Source organism: Aquarana catesbeiana, linkage group LG01 (assembly GCF_042186555.1).
Source record: "Aquarana catesbeiana isolate 2022-GZ linkage group LG01, ASM4218655v1, whole genome shotgun sequence".
Lineage (NCBI taxonomy): Eukaryota > Metazoa > Chordata > Amphibia > Anura > Ranidae > Aquarana > Aquarana catesbeiana.
In genome coordinates, this window is record NC_133324.1 from 317,160,314 (window position 1) to 317,178,072 (window position 17,759).

The following is a 17,759-nucleotide window of genomic DNA, read 5'->3' on the forward strand; positions in this document are numbered from 1 at the left end:
ATAGATCAAAACCAGCTCTTGGTGTGTACCATTCCTATTATGACTGCTATCACCCTGACTTTTGCATGCCTCACACAACAACTCAGCTGGTGGCGCAGCGCGTAAGGTGACGGTCTAACAAGCACCAGGTTGTGAGTTCAAATCCTGGTGGTCTCCAGACCTCATAGATACAGGCTGTAAAGAACCTGATTGGTTGGCCTAGTATAGGTGTGGTCACGTTGTAAATACGTATGTCTGCTAGGGTGGTCCCTGTGGCAAATAGGCCTGTAATATACAAGTGCTGTGTGGGAATGGGAGGCCAACTGGAGCTAGGTGGACACAAGGGGTCTTGTGAGTATAAGACCAAGGAAAGCGGGGGGGGGGGAGTCAAGTAGGCAGGGAGTGACCTGTGGCTTAGCATGGTTACTGAAGGGTAGGGTGGCTTTCAGGGTGGTGTTGTGGGTGGGGTTGGTCCATCCTGCGGTAAGGATGGCCAGATAAAAGTGGGTGTGTTGTGGGGATGATAGGCCAACTGGAGCTGACCCAATGGGTTAAGGGTGAACAGGGGGGGGGTGTACAAGTGGTGTTCTGGGCACTAGTGCTGTGGTAAAGGATGGCTACAGAAGGGATGGTGTTGTGGGTCAGGGGAGACAAGTGGGGTGTTATAGGGATGATTGACCAACTGGAGCTGCTGTTAAGCAGATGGCCAGAAGTGCAAGTGGCCACAGAGCAAATGGGGTGCTGAGGAAGGTATATTAAGGCATTATGCCTCCGTCCCACATTATGCCTCCGTCCCACATCAAATGTATTAATCTAAGAGGATCTAAGCACATTTTTCTTTTTTTTTTTCTATGCCTGGAAGCTTAAGGAAGCATGTCATCCTGGGATCGCATTTACATACTGAAAGATTTATAATGCGGTGGAAAGAGGAGCGTATAGCCCATGATCTGATGGATATGGACTGAATAGTTCTGAAGGAAAAAGTGCAACTGGAGGAATTGGAAGCAAAAATGTATTGGCGTTCTTAAAGAATGGAGAGATTCAAAGACAGTGTAGAATTTGATTTATGGAATTAAGAATCCACAAGCTGCCTTCCATCCAAGGGGACCCTCCCTTTATTTATGTACCTAAGGGAGTTTATAAATATAGGTATACTTTATTCCTCAACTTTCACATACTCCTACTCCTTTTTAGCCACAACAAATGCCCATTCGTATGTCCCATTTCATCTTCCTCATCCATAAGGTCCTCATCATCTACCTGACCCTCTTCCAAAAGCTTCTCCTAAATGCTCAAAGTAAACGCATCATCTTGTTCATCACACTCATTTGTATGGAGAGATGTTTTCTTTCTACGAAACAAACTCTACGTAAGAAGAGAATAAAAGTTTTCAAAAATTTGAATTCATCAACTCCAAATACTGCTTCAAAATCTACACCTCTCCATACGAGGGCGTAATGTTCTTTCCTGTTAACCCCTGTTTCTTTTCGCCCTCTTCCTGTATGTTTCTCTTTAGGGCACTCCTCATTTTGTTCTCTGTTTTCCTTAATTCTTTACCCTGTCCTTTTTGGTCTCCCTTTTCTTCTCAAAAAATATCACCTACCTTTTAGGTTTCCCTTTTCTTTTCTTTTTTTTGCTCCACTATCGCTTTGATCAGTTTCATTACCCAAAAAATACCTTTGTCACGTACCTTGGTTGCAGACCGAGTTGACAAGAGGGCTTCTCTTGCGGCACTGGTCCGAGCCCCCCTGAACGGGGTGACAGAGGTAAAAAGCTCAAAGAAGCACCTGTGCCAGTAGCTGGGTAGCAGGTGATTGCCATGAATAAAGAACGTAGTCGAGAGGAGCCAGAGTGAACACGGTGAGGCAGCAGCGTGGATAGGAAGCAGGCAGGGCAAGGTTCAGTAGCAGGCCAAGGTCAGTAGCAGGGGAGCAGACACAATTGGGTCCAGTAGCAGGCCAGGGTCAGTGCCAGGGAAGCACGCAGAGCAAGGTCCAGGAGCAGACTTAGGTCAGTACCAGGGAAGCAGCCAGAGCAAAGTCAGAGGCAAGCCGAGGTCAGTATCAAGAATCCACAGAGCAAGGTCAGGTATGAGCTGGATTACCTTTCAATAGGCAGCTAAGCGCCAATGTTTGTCAGTACACACTGGATATTAGCCTGAGATTGTCTGTGTGCTGTTACATGTGCACGAGCCTTAGCTGCATGGGAAAGAGCAGTAGCTGCGCTAGAATAAGCGTTAGCTGTGAGAAAAGCATTAGCTGTATTCGTTTCCTGACACACTTGCGCATTCCCCATATTCCTTTCTCTTTCAACATCTACTATCATTCCCTGTCAAATCAAAAGGTGTTGTTCCTTTCTCACTTTTTCTTTGTTTTACAATTTTTCTAATTTCTTCCTCAAGAGTTTATTCCATTTGTCAAATTCTACACTGTCTTTCAATCTCTCCATTCTTTAAGAAGGCCAATACATTTTTCTTCCAGTTGCACTTTTTCCTTCAGAACTATTTACTCTATATCCATCAGATCATGGGCTATACGCTCCTCTTTCCACCGCTTCGGAAATCTTGCAGTATATAAATGTGATCCCAGGATGACTTGCTTCCTTAAGCCTCCAGGAATATTATTTTTCCTAATATAGGATTCAAGAAAGCATATATCCCATTTCCACGTCAAATGTCTGCACCAGAGCATGCAAAAATATGAAAAATTTGAGCGCTGTTTCAAAAGTTGGGGGCACGCTACAAAATACCCCTAACCCACATATACATTGGGGGGGGGGGGTATAGCGTGCTGGCCTAGAGAGATGTGTATTGATTTAACCACTTCAATACAGGGCATTTTCAGCCCCTTCCTGCCCAGGTCAATTTTCAGTTTTCAGCGCTGTTGCATTTTGAATGGCAATTGCGCGGTCATGCAACACTGCACCCAAATGACATTTTTATCTTTCTTTCCCCACAAATAGAGCTTTCTTTTGGTGGTATTTGATCACCTCTGCTGTTTTTATTTTTTGCGCTATAAACAAAAGAAGAGTGACAAGTTTGAAAAAAACACAATTTTTTTCACTTTTTGCTATAATAAATATCCTAATTTTTTATATATAGAAAAAAACAAAATTCTTCCTCTGTTTAGGCCGATATGTATTCTTCTGCCTATTTTTGGTAAGAAAACTTGCAATAAGCGTATATTGATTGGTTTGCGCAAGTTATAGCGTCTACAAAATAGTTGATAGTTTTATGTCATTTTTAGTATTTATTTATTTTTTTACTAGTAATGGCGACGGTCTGTGATTTTTTTATCATGACTGCGACATTGCGCCGGGCACATCGGACACTTTTGACACTATTTTGGGACCGTTCACATTTATACAGCGATCAGTGCAATAAAAATGCACTGATTACTGTATAAATGTCACTGGCAGGGAATGGGTTAACACTAGGGGGCGATCAAGGGGTTAAATGTGTTACCCAAGGAGTGATTCTAACTGTAGGGGGAGGGGACTCACAAGGGGAGAAGACCGATCAGTGTTCCTCTGTACTGGGAACACACGATCGGTCTCCTCTCAACTGACAGGACGTGGATCTGTGTGTTTTGCTCTGTTATCGGGCAATCGCAGGTGCCCGGCGGACATCGCGGCCGCCAGGCACGCGCACCGGCTCCCGAGTGACGCAGCAGGCGCGCGCCCCTTAGACGGCCGGGAAGCCCAGGACGTCATTTGACGCCCGCCCAGGATGGGAGATGCCTCCTGCGGATGTCATATTACTATGGGCGGGATGCCAAGTGGTTAAAGTTGAGAGGTTGCAAAAAAAAAAAAAAACGTTTTGGAGGAGCTACCAAAAAGTGCTTAGATCCTCTTAGAATATGAATGGATCATATGATGGCATAATGGAAGGAATAATTTATGCCAGTGTCAACATCTGCCAGCTGTGATCCCACCCTTGGCCTTTAGCTTGTCATCCTTACCACAGCAGCACCCCATTGCTCTGTGGTCACTCTTACCACAAAATGCCATTTGCACTTCTGGTCATCTGCTTAACACCAGCTCCAGTTGGCCAAGCTTCCCCACAAGACCCCAGTTGTATCTGGCCATCCTTACCGGAAGATGGCTACCCTGACCATCAACCCTTTTGACCAGCCATACCCACAACACCACCCTTTGACCACCCTTTCCCTAAAGTGCCACTTGACCCTTCCGTAACCATGCTAAGCCACAGGTCACCCCCTGCCTACTCGACCCAACACCACCCTTTCCCCGAATGCCACTTGCCCCATTCAGTAACCACGCTAAGCCCACCTCCTGCCTACTTGACCCAACACCACCCTTTCCCTGAATGCCACTTGCCCCATTCAGTCACCACACTAAGCCACAGGTCACCCCCCTGCCTACTTGACCCAACACCACCCTTTCCCCGAATGCCACTTGCCCCTTCAGTAACCACGCTAAGCCACAGGTATATTACAGGCCTACGTATGTGACCCACTCCAGCACCTATACTATCTATGAGGCCTGGAAGGCCCTTTATATATGAAGGGTTTTTGGCAACCACCGGGATTCGAACTCACCACCTGGTGCTTGTTAGGCCGTCACCTTACATGCTGCGCCACCGGCTGAGTTGGTGTGAGACCCAAGCAAAAAGCAGGGTGTTAGCATGGACGATGGGAACAGCACGGTCCAGGAGCCGGATTCAATCCACTGACCACTCAAGCTCTAGAATACCTCATCATCTTTACAAGCCACGAGAAGCGCTGTGTTTCCAATGGAAGGACAATACATACATTGTAAAAACCGAGATCTCACCACGAAAAAGTGGAAGATTCACGTTACACCAAACTCGGGATTCAAACTCAAAGCATGCTGCGTATAGACACCTGCCTTAACCCACTGCACCACTAAGTAAGCCAGGTAAACTTTCAGCCAAAAGCTGGGTGTAAGCATATGTATTACTCAACTAATAACCCAACGGTTGGATTTGAGCCTGAGGACTGAGCGTGCCTAATGTGCGTCTTAACATGCATTTTTGCAGCACTTGTGGACGTCACTTCCTTCAGTGGAACAAAAAGTATGTTGTCCTCAGGCTCAAATCCAACGGTTGGGTTATTAGTGGAATTACACATATGCTTACACCCTGCTTTTGGGTTAAGCTCTACATAGCAAGCTCGGTGGTCCAGTGGCCTAAGGCAGGAGTCTCTAAACAGCATGTCTTGAGTTTGAATCCTGAGCCTGACATGAGGTGTTTTATTGTAATGCCCATTTTTATGGTGAGTTCTCTGTTTTTACAATGTAGGCATTGTCTTTCATGGAGGCAACCAACTCTTCTCGTGGCTCGTAAAGATAGCGAGGTGTCCTAGAGTATGAGAAGTCAATAGATCAAAACCAGCTCTTGGTGTGTACCATTCCTATTATGACTGCTATCACCCTGACTTTTGCATGCCTCACACAACAACTCAGCTGGTGGCGCAGCGCGTAAGGTGACGGTCTAACAAGCACCAGGTTGTGAGTTCAAATCCTGGTGGTCTCCAGACCTCATAGATACAGGCTGTAAAGAACCTGATTGGTTGGCCTAGTATAGGTGTGGTCACGTTGTAAATACGTATGTCTGCTAGGGTGGTCCCTGTGGCAAATAGGCCTGTAATATACAAGTGCTGTGTGGGAATGGGAGGCCAACTGGAGCTAGGTGGACACAAGGGGTCTTGTGAGTATAAGACCAAGGAAAGCGGGGGGGGGGGAGTCAAGTAGGCAGGGAGTGACCTGTGGCTTAGCATGGTTACTGAAGGGTAGGGTGGCTTTCAGGGTGGTGTTGTGGGTGGGGTTGGTCCATCCTGCGGTAAGGATGGCCAGATAAAAGTGGGTGTGTTGTGGGGATGATAGGCCAACTGGAGCTGACCCAATGGGTTAAGGGTGAACAGGGGGGGGGTGTACAAGTGGTGTTCTGGGCACTAGTGCTGTGGTAAAGGATGGCTACAGAAGGGATGGTGTTGTGGGTCAGGGGAGACAAGTGGGGTGTTATAGGGATGATTGACCAACTGGAGCTGCTGTTAAGCAGATGGCCAGAAGTGCAAGTGGCCACAGAGCAAATGGGGTGCTGAGGAAGGTATATTAAGGCATTATGCCTCCGTCCCACATTATGCCTCCGTCCCACATCAAATGTATTAATCTAAGAGGATCCCTTTATTTATGTACCTAAGGGAGTTTATAAATATAGGTATACTTTATTCCTCAACTTTCACATACTCCTACTCCTTTTTAGCCACAACAAATGCCCATTCGTATGTCCCATTTCATCTTCCTCATCCATAAGGTCCTCATCATCTACCTGACCCTCTTCCAAAAGCTTCTCCTAAATGCTCAAAGTAAACGCATCATCTTGTTCATCACACTCATTTGTATGGAGAGATGTTTTCTTTCTACGAAACAAACTCTACGTAAGAAGAGAATAAAAGTTTTCAAAAATTTGAATTCATCAACTCCAAATACTGCTTCAAAATCTACACCTCTCCATACGAGGGCGTAATGTTCTTTCCTGTTAACCCCTGTTTCTTTTCGCCCTCTTCCTGTATGTTTCTCTTTAGGGCACTCCTCATTTTGTTCTCTGTTTTCCTTAATTCTTTACCCTGTCCTTTTTGGTCTCCCTTTTCTTCTCAAAAAATATCACCTACCTTTTAGGTTTCCCTTTTCTTTTCTTTTTTTTGCTCCACTATCGCTTTGATCAGTTTCATTACCCAAAAAATACCTTTGTCACGTACCTTGGTTGCAGACCGAGTTGACAAGAGGGCTTCTCTTGCGGCACTGGTCCGAGCACCCCTGAACGGGGTGACAGAGGTAAAAAGCTCAAAGAAGCACCTGTGCCAGTAGCTGGGTAGCAGGTGATTGCCATGAATAAAGAACGTAGTCGAGAGGAGCCAGAGTGAACACGGTGAGGCAGCAGCGTGGATAGGAAGCAGGCAGGGCAAGGTTCAGTAGCAGGCCAAGGTCAGTAGCAGGGGAGCAGACACAATTGGGTCCAGTAGCAGGCCAGGGTCAGTGCCAGGGAAGCACGCAGAGCAAGGTCCAGGAGCAGACTTAGGTCAGTACCAGGGAAGCAGCCAGAGCAAAGTCAGAGGCAAGCCGAGGTCAGTATCAAGAATCCACAGAGCAAGGTCAGGTATGAGCTGGATTACCTTTCAATAGGCAGCTAAGCGCCAATGTTTGTCAGTACACACTGGATATTAGCCTGAGATTGTCTGTGTGCTGTTACATGTGCACGAGCCTTAGCTGCATGGGAAAGAGCAGTAGCTGCGCTAGAATAAGCGTTAGCTGTGAGAAAAGCATTAGCTGTATTCGTTTCCTGACACACTTGCGCATTCCCCATATTCCTTTCTCTTTCAACATCTACTATCATTCCCTGTCAAATCAAAAGGTGTTGTTCCTTTCTCACTTTTTCTTTGTTTTACAATTTTTCTAATTTCTTCCTCAAGAGTTTATTCCATTTGTCAAATTCTACACTGTCTTTCAATCTCTCCATTCTTTAAGAAGGCCAATACATTTTTCTTCCAGTTGCACTTTTTCCTTCAGAACTATTTACTCTATATCCATCAGATCATGGGCTATACGCTCCTCTTTCCACCGCTTCGGAAATCTTGCAGTATATAAATGTGATCCCAGGATGACTTGCTTCCTTAAGCCTCCAGGAATATTATTTTTCCTAATATAGGATTCAAGAAAGCATATATCCCATTTCCACGTCAAATGTCTGCACCAGAGCATGCAAAAATATGAAAAATTTGAGCGCTGTTTCAAAAGTTGGGGGCACGCTACAAAATACCCCTAACCCACATATACATTGGGGGGGGGGGGGGTATAGCGTGCTGGCCTAGAGAGATGTGTATTGATTTAACCACTTCAATACAGGGCATTTTCAGCCCCTTCCTGCCCAGGTCAATTTTCAGTTTTCAGCGCTGTTGCATTTTGAATGGCAATTGCGCGGTCATGCAACACTGCACCCAAATGACATTTTTATCTTTCTTTCCCCACAAATAGAGCTTTCTTTTGGTGGTATTTGATCACCTCTGCTGTTTTTATTTTTTGCGCTATAAACAAAAGAAGAGTGACAAGTTTGAAAAAAACACAATTTTTTTCACTTTTTGCTATAATAAATATCCCAATTTTTTATATATAGAAAAAAACAAAATTCTTCCTCTGTTTAGGCCGATATGTATTCTTCTGCCTATTTTTGGTAAGAAAACTTGCAATAAGCGTATATTGATTGGTTTGCGCAAGTTATAGCGTCTACAAAATAGTTGATAGTTTTATGTCATTTTTAGTATTTATTTATTTTTTTACTAGTAATGGCGACGGTCTGTGATTTTTTTATCATGACTGCGACATTGCGCCGGGCACATCGGACACTTTTGACACTATTTTGGGACCGTTCACATTTATACAGCGATCAGTGCAATAAAAATGCACTGATTACTGTATAAATGTCACTGGCAGGGAATGGGTTAACACTAGGGGGCGATCAAGGGGTTAAATGTGTTACCCAAGGAGTGATTCTAACTGTAGGGGGAGGGGACTCACAAGGGGAGAAGACCGATCAGTGTTCCTCTGTACTGGGAACACACGATCGGTCTCCTCTCAACTGACAGGACGTGGATCTGTGTGTTTTGCTCTGTTATCGGGCAATCGCAGGTGCCCGGCGGACATCGCGGCCGCCAGGCACGCGCACCGGCTCCCGACTTTTGCATGCCTCACACAACAACTCAGCTGGTGGCGCAGCGCGTAAGGTGACGGTCTAACAAGCACCAGGTTGTGAGTTCAAATCCTGGTGGTCTCCAGACCTCATAGATACAGGCTGTAAAGAACCTGATTGGTTGGCCTAGTATAGGTGTGGTCACGTTGTAAATACGTATGTCTGCTAGGGTGGTCCCTGTGGCAAATAGGCCTGTAATATACAAGTGCTGTGTGGGAATGGGAGGCCAACTGGAGCTAGGTGGACACAAGGGGTCTTGTGAGTATAAGACCAAGGAAAGCGGGGGGGGGGGAGTCAAGTAGGCAGGGAGTGACCTGTGGCTTAGCATGGTTACTGAAGGGTAGGGTGGCTTTCAGGGTGGTGTTGTGGGTGGGGTTGGTCCATCCTGCGGTAAGGATGGCCAGATAAAAGTGGGTGTGTTGTGGGGATGATAGGCCAACTGGAGCTGACCCAATGGGTTAAGGGTGAACAGGGGGGGGGTGTACAAGTGGTGTTCTGGGCACTAGTGCTGTGGTAAAGGATGGCTACAGAAGGGATGGTGTTGTGGGTCAGGGGAGACAAGTGGGGTGTTATAGGGATGATTGACCAACTGGAGCTGCTGTTAAGCAGATGGCCAGAAGTGCAAGTGGCCACAGAGCAAATGGGGTGCTGAGGAAGGTATATTAAGGCATTATGCCTCCGTCCCACATTATGCCTCCGTCCCACATCAAATGTATTAATCTAAGAGGATCTAAGCACATTTTTCTTTTTTTTTTTCTATGCCTGGAAGCTTAAGGAAGCATGTCATCCTGGGATCGCATTTACATACTGAAAGATTTATAATGCGGTGGAAAGAGGAGCGTATAGCCCATGATCTGATGGATATGGACTGAATAGTTCTGAAGGAAAAAGTGCAACTGGAGGAATTGGAAGCAAAAATGTATTGGCGTTCTTAAAGAATGGAGAGATTCAAAGACAGTGTAGAATTTGATAAATGGAATTAAGAATCCACAAGCTGCCTTCCATCCAAGGGGACCCTCCCTTTATTTATGTACCTAAGGGAGTTTATAAATATAGGTATACTTTATTCCTCAACTTTCACATACTCCTACTCCTTTTTAGCCACAACAAATGCCCATTCGTATGTCCCATTTCATCTTCCTCATCCATAAGGTCCTCATCATCTACCTGACCCTCTTCCAAAAGCTTCTCCTAAATGCTCAAAGTAAACGCATCATCTTGTTCATCACACTCATTTGTATGGAGAGATGTTTTCTTTCTACGAAACAAACTCTACGTAAGAAGAGAATAAAAGTTTTCAAAAATTTGAATTCATCAACTCCAAATACTGCTTCAAAATCTACACCTCTCCATACGAGGGCGTAATGTTCTTTCCTGTTAACCCCTGTTTCTTTTCGCCCTCTTCCTGTATGTTTCTCTTTAGGGCACTCCTCATTTTGTTCTCTGTTTTCCTTAATTCTTTACCCTGTCCTTTTTGGTCTCCCTTTTCTTCTCAAAAAATATCACCTACCTTTTAGGTTTCCCTTTTCTTTTCTTTTTTTTGCTCCACTATCGCTTTGATCAGTTTCATTACCCAAAAAATACCTTTGTCACGTACCTTGGTTGCAGACCGAGTTGACAAGAGGGCTTCTCTTGCGGCACTGGTCCGAGCACCCCTGAACGGGGTGACAGAGGTAAAAAGCTCAAAGAAGCACCTGTGCCAGTAGCTGGGTAGCAGGTGATTGCCATGAATAAAGAACGTAGTCGAGAGGAGCCAGAGTGAACACGGTGAGGCAGCAGCGTGGATAGGAAGCAGGCAGGGCAAGGTTCAGTAGCAGGCCAAGGTCAGTAGCAGGGGAGCAGACACAATTGGGTCCAGTAGCAGGCCAGGGTCAGTGCCAGGGAAGCACGCAGAGCAAGGTCCAGGAGCAGACTTAGGTCAGTACCAGGGAAGCAGCCAGAGCAAAGTCAGAGGCAAGCCGAGGTCAGTATCAAGAATCCACAGAGCAAGGTCAGGTATGAGCTGGATTACCTTTCAATAGGCAGCTAAGCGCCAATGTTTGTCAGTACACACTGGATATTAGCCTGAGATTGTCTGTGTGCTGTTACATGTGCACGAGCCTTAGCTGCATGGGAAAGAGCAGTAGCTGCGCTAGAATAAGCGTTAGCTGTGAGAAAAGCATTAGCTGTATTCGTTTCCTGACACACTTGCGCATTCCCCATATTCCTTTCTCTTTCAACATCTACTATCATTCCCTGTCAAATCAAAAGGTGTTGTTCCTTTCTCACTTTTTCTTTGTTTTACAATTTTTCTAATTTCTTCCTCAAGAGTTTATTCCATTTGTCAAATTCTACACTGTCTTTCAATCTCTCCATTCTTTAAGAAGGCCAATACATTTTTCTTCCAGTTGCACTTTTTCCTTCAGAACTATTTACTCTATATCCATCAGATCATGGGCTATACGCTCCTCTTTCCACCGCTTCGGAAATCTTGCAGTATATAAATGTGATCCCAGGATGACTTGCTTCCTTAAGCCTCCAGGAATATTATTTTTCCTAATATAGGATTCAAGAAAGCATATATCCCATTTCCACGTCAAATGTCTGCACCAGAGCATGCAAAAATATGAAAAATTTGAGCGCTGTTTCAAAAGTTGGGGGCACGCTACAAAATACCCCTAACCCACATATACATTGGGGGGGGGGGGGTATAGCGTGCTGGCCTAGAGAGATGTGTATTGATTTAACCACTTCAATACAGGGCATTTTCAGCCCCTTCCTGCCCAGGTCAATTTTCAGTTTTCAGCGCTGTTGCATTTTGAATGGCAATTGCGCGGTCATGCAACACTGCACCCAAATGACATTTTTATCTTTCTTTCCCCACAAATAGAGCTTTCTTTTGGTGGTATTTGATCACCTCTGCTGTTTTTATTTTTTGCGCTATAAACAAAAGAAGAGTGACAAGTTTGAAAAAAACACAATTTTTTTCACTTTTTGCTATAATAAATATCCCAATTTTTTATATATAGAAAAAAACAAAATTCTTCCTCTGTTTAGGCCGATATGTATTCTTCTGCCTATTTTTGGTAAGAAAACTTGCAATAAGCGTATATTGATTGGTTTGCGCAAGTTATAGCGTCTACAAAATAGTTGATAGTTTTATGTCATTTTTAGTATTTATTTATTTTTTTACTAGTAATGGCGACGGTCTGTGATTTTTTTATCATGACTGCGACATTGCGCCGGGCACATCGGACACTTTTGACACTATTTTGGGACCGTTCACATTTATACAGCGATCAGTGCAATAAAAATGCACTGATTACTGTATAAATGTCACTGGCAGGGAATGGGTTAACACTAGGGGGCGATCAAGGGGTTAAATGTGTTACCCAAGGAGTGATTCTAACTGTAGGGGGAGGGGACTCACAAGGGGAGAAGACCGATCAGTGTTCCTCTGTACTGGGAACACACGATCGGTCTCCTCTCAACTGACAGGACGTGGATCTGTGTGTTTTGCTCTGTTATCGGGCAATCGCAGGTGCCCGGCGGACATCGCGGCCGCCAGGCACGCGCACCGGCTCCCGAGTGACGCAGCAGGCGCGCGCCCCTTAGACGGCCAGGAAGCCCAGGACGTCATTTGACGCCCGCCCAGGATGGGAGATGCCTCCTGCGGATGTCATATTACTATGGGCGGGATGCCAAGTGGTTAAAGTTGAGAGGTTGCAAAAAAAAAAAAAAACGTTTTGGAGGAGCTACCAAAAAGTGCTTAGATCCTCTTAGAATATGAATGGATCATATGATGGCATAATGGAAGGAATAATTTATGCCAGTGTCAACATCTGCCAGCTGTGATCCCACCCTTGGCCTTTAGCTTGTCATCCTTACCACAGCAGCACCCCATTGCTCTGTGGTCACTCTTACCACAAAATGCCATTTGCACTTCTGGTCATCTGCTTAACACCAGCTCCAGTTGGCCAAGCTTCCCCACAAGACCCCAGTTGTATCTGGCCATCCTTACCGGAAGATGGCTACCCTGACCATCAACCCTTTTGACCAGCCATACCCACAACACCACCCTTTGACCACCCTTTCCCTAAAGTGCCACTTGACCCTTCCGTAACCATGCTAAGCCACAGGTCACCCCCTGCCTACTCGACCCAACACCACCCTTTCCCCGAATGCCACTTGCCCCATTCAGTAACCACGCTAAGCCCACCTCCTGCCTACTTGACCCAACACCACCCTTTCCCTGAATGCCACTTGCCCCATTCAGTCACCACACTAAGCCACAGGTCACCCCCCTGCCTACTTGACCCAACACCACCCTTTCCCCGAATGCCACTTGCCCCTTCAGTAACCACGCTAAGCCACAGGTATATTACAGGCCTACGTATGTGACCCACTCCAGCACCTATACTATCTATGAGGCCTGGAAGGCCCTTTATATATGAAGGGTTTTTGGCAACCACCGGGATTCGAACTCACCACCTGGTGCTTGTTAGGCCGTCACCTTACATGCTGCGCCACCGGCTGAGTTGGTGTGAGACCCAAGCAAAAAGCAGGGTGTTAGCATGGACGATGGGAACAGCACGGTCCAGGAGCCGGATTCAATCCACTGACCACTCAAGCTCTAGAATACCTCATCATCTTTACAAGCCACGAGAAGCGCTGTGTTTCCAATGGAAGGACAATACATACATTGTAAAAACCGAGATCTCACCACGAAAAAGTGGAAGATTCACGTTACACCAAACTCGGGATTCAAACTCAAAGCATGCTGCGTATAGACACCTGCCTTAACCCACTGCACCACTAAGTATGCCAGGTAAACTTTCAGCCAAAAGCTGGGTGTAAGCATATGTATTACTCAACTAATAACCCAACGGTTGGATTTGAGCCTGAGGACTGAGCGTGCCTAATGTGCGTCTTAACATGCATTTTTGCAGCACTTGTGGACGTCACTTCCTTCAGTGGAACAAAAAGTATGTTGTCCTCAGGCTCAAATCCAACGGTTGGGTTATTAGTGGAATTACACATATGCTTACACCCTGCTTTTGGGTTAAGCTCTACATAGCAAGCTCGGTGGTCCAGTGGCCTAAGGCAGGAGTCTCTAAACAGCATGTCTTGAGTTTGAATCCTGAGCCTGACATGAGGTGTTTTATTGTAATGCCCATTTTTATGGTGAGTTCTCTGTTTTTACAATGTAGGCATTGTCTTTCATGGAGGCAACCAACTCTTCTCGTGGCTCGTAAAGATAGCGAGGTGTCCTAGAGTATGAGAAGTCAATAGATCAAAACCAGCTCTTGGTGTGTACCATTCCTATTATGACTGCTATCACCCTGACTTTTGCATGCCTCACACAACAACTCAGCTGGTGGCGCAGCGCGTAAGGTGACGGTCTAACAAGCACCAGGTTGTGAGTTCAAATCCTGGTGGTCTCCAGACCTCATAGATACAGGCTGTAAAGAACCTGATTGGTTGGCCTAGTATAGGTGTGGTCACGTTGTAAATACGTATGTCTGCTAGGGTGGTCCCTGTGGCAAATAGGCCTGTAATATACAAGTGCTGTGTGGGAATGGGAGGCCAACTGGAGCTAGGTGGACACAAGGGGTCTTGTGAGTATAAGACCAAGGAAAGCGGGGGGGGGGGAGTCAAGTAGGCAGGGAGTGACCTGTGGCTTAGCATGGTTACTGAAGGGTAGGGTGGCTTTCAGGGTGGTGTTGTGGGTGGGGTTGGTCCATCCTGCGGTAAGGATGGCCAGATAAAAGTGGGTGTGTTGTGGGGATGATAGGCCAACTGGAGCTGACCCAATGGGTTAAGGGTGAACAGGGGGGGGGTGTACAAGTGGTGTTCTGGGCACTAGTGCTGTGGTAAAGGATGGCTACAGAAGGGATGGTGTTGTGGGTCAGGGGAGACAAGTGGGGTGTTATAGGGATGATTGACCAACTGGAGCTGCTGTTAAGCAGATGGCCAGAAGTGCAAGTGGCCACAGAGCAAATGGGGTGCTGAGGAAGGTATATTAAGGCATTATGCCTCCGTCCCACATTATGCCTCCGTCCCACATCAAATGTATTAATCTAAGAGGATCTAAGCACATTTTTCTTTTTTTTTTTCTATGCCTGGAAGCTTAAGGAAGCATGTCATCCTGGGATCGCATTTACATACTGAAAGATTTATAATGCGGTGGAAAGAGGAGCGTATAGCCCATGATCTGATGGATATGGACTGAATAGTTCTGAAGGAAAAAGTGCAACTGGAGGAATTGGAAGCAAAAATGTATTGGCGTTCTTAAAGAATGGAGAGATTCAAAGACAGTGTAGAATTTGATAAATGGAATTAAGAATCCACAAGCTGCCTTCCATCCAAGGGGACCCTCCCTTTATTTATGTACCTAAGGGAGTTTATAAATATAGGTATACTTTATTCCTCAACTTTCACATACTCCTACTCCTTTTTAGCCACAACAAATGCCCATTCGTATGTCCCATTTCATCTTCCTCATCCATAAGGTCCTCATCATCTACCTGACCCTCTTCCAAAAGCTTCTCCTAAATGCTCAAAGTAAACGCATCATCTTGTTCATCACACTCATTTGTATGGAGAGATGTTTTCTTTCTACGAAACAAACTCTACGTAAGAAGAGAATAAAAGTTTTCAAAAATTTGAATTCATCAACTCCAAATACTGCTTCAAAATCTACACCTCTCCATACGAGGGCGTAATGTTCTTTCCTGTTAACCCCTGTTTCTTTTCGCCCTCTTCCTGTATGTTTCTCTTTAGGGCACTCCTCATTTTGTTCTCTGTTTTCCTTAATTCTTTACCCTGTCCTTTTTGGTCTCCCTTTTCTTCTCAAAAAATATCACCTACCTTTTAGGTTTCCCTTTTCTTTTCTTTTTTTTGCTCCACTATCGCTTTGATCAGTTTCATTACCCAAAAAATACCTTTGTCACGTACCTTGGTTGCAGACCGAGTTGACAAGAGGGCTTCTCTTGCGGCACTGGTCCGAGCACCCCTGAACGGGGTGACAGAGGTAAAAAGCTCAAAGAAGCACCTGTGCCAGTAGCTGGGTAGCAGGTGATTGCCATGAATAAAGAACGTAGTCGAGAGGAGCCAGAGTGAACACGGTGAGGCAGCAGCGTGGATAGGAAGCAGGCAGGGCAAGGTTCAGTAGCAGGCCAAGGTCAGTAGCAGGGGAGCAGACACAATTGGGTCCAGTAGCAGGCCAGGGTCAGTGCCAGGGAAGCACGCAGAGCAAGGTCCAGGAGCAGACTTAGGTCAGTACCAGGGAAGCAGCCAGAGCAAAGTCAGAGGCAAGCCGAGGTCAGTATCAAGAATCCACAGAGCAAGGTCAGGTATGAGCTGGATTACCTTTCAATAGGCAGCTAAGCGCCAATGTTTGTCAGTACACACTGGATATTAGCCTGAGATTGTCTGTGTGCTGTTACATGTGCACGAGCCTTAGCTGCATGGGAAAGAGCAGTAGCTGCGCTAGAATAAGCGTTAGCTGTGAGAAAAGCATTAGCTGTATTCGTTTCCTGACACACTTGCGCATTCCCCATATTCCTTTCTCTTTCAACATCTACTATCATTCCCTGTCAAATCAAAAGGTGTTGTTCCTTTCTCACTTTTTCTTTGTTTTACAATTTTTCTAATTTCTTCCTCAAGAGTTTATTCCATTTGTCAAATTCTACACTGTCTTTCAATCTCTCCATTCTTTAAGAAGGCCAATACATTTTTCTTCCAGTTGCACTTTTTCCTTCAGAACTATTTACTCTATATCCATCAGATCATGGGCTATACGCTCCTCTTTCCACCGCTTCGGAAATCTTGCAGTATATAAATGTGATCCCAGGATGACTTGCTTCCTTAAGCCTCCAGGAATATTATTTTTCCTAATATAGGATTCAAGAAAGCATATATCCCATTTCCACGTCAAATGTCTGCACCAGAGCATGCAAAAATATGAAAAATTTGAGCGCTGTTTCAAAAGTTGGGGGCACGCTACAAAATACCCCTAACCCACATATACATTGGGGGGGGGGGGTATAGCGTGCTGGCCTAGAGAGATGTGTATTGATTTAACCACTTCAATACAGGGCATTTTCAGCCCCTTCCTGCCCAGGTCAATTTTCAGTTTTCAGCGCTGTTGCATTTTGAATGGCAATTGCGCGGTCATGCAACACTGCACCCAAATGACATTTTTATCTTTCTTTCCCCACAAATAGAGCTTTCTTTTGGTGGTATTTGATCACCTCTGCTGTTTTTATTTTTTGCGCTATAAACAAAAGAAGAGTGACAAGTTTGAAAAAAACACAATTTTTTTCACTTTTTGCTATAATAAATATCCCAATTTTTTATATATAGAAAAAAACAAAATTCTTCCTCTGTTTAGGCCGATATGTATTCTTCTGCCTATTTTTGGTAAGAAAACTTGCAATAAGCGTATATTGATTGGTTTGCGCAAGTTATAGCGTCTACAAAATAGTTGATAGTTTTATGTCATTTTTAGTATTTATTTATTTTTTTACTAGTAATGGCGACGGTCTGTGATTTTTTTATCATGACTGCGACATTGCGCCGGGCACATCGGACACTTTTGACACTATTTTGGGACCGTTCACATTTATACAGCGATCAGTGCAATAAAAATGCACTGATTACTGTATAAATGTCACTGGCAGGGAATGGGTTAACACTAGGGGGCGATCAAGGGGTTAAATGTGTTACCCAAGGAGTGATTCTAACTGTAGGGGGAGGGGACTCACAAGGGGAGAAGACCGATCAGTGTTCCTCTGTACTGGGAACACACGATCGGTCTCCTCTCAACTGACAGGACGTGGATCTGTGTGTTTTGCTCTGTTATCGGGCAATCGCAGGTGCCCGGCGGACATCGCGGCCGCCAGGCACGCGCACCGGCTCCCGAGTGACGCAGCAGGCGCGCGCCCCTTAGACGGCCAGGAAGCCCAGGACGTCATTTGACGCCCGCCCAGGATGGGAGATGCCTCCTGCGGATGTCATATTACTATGGGCGGGATGCCAAGTGGTTAAAGTTGAGAGGTTGCAAAAAAAAAAA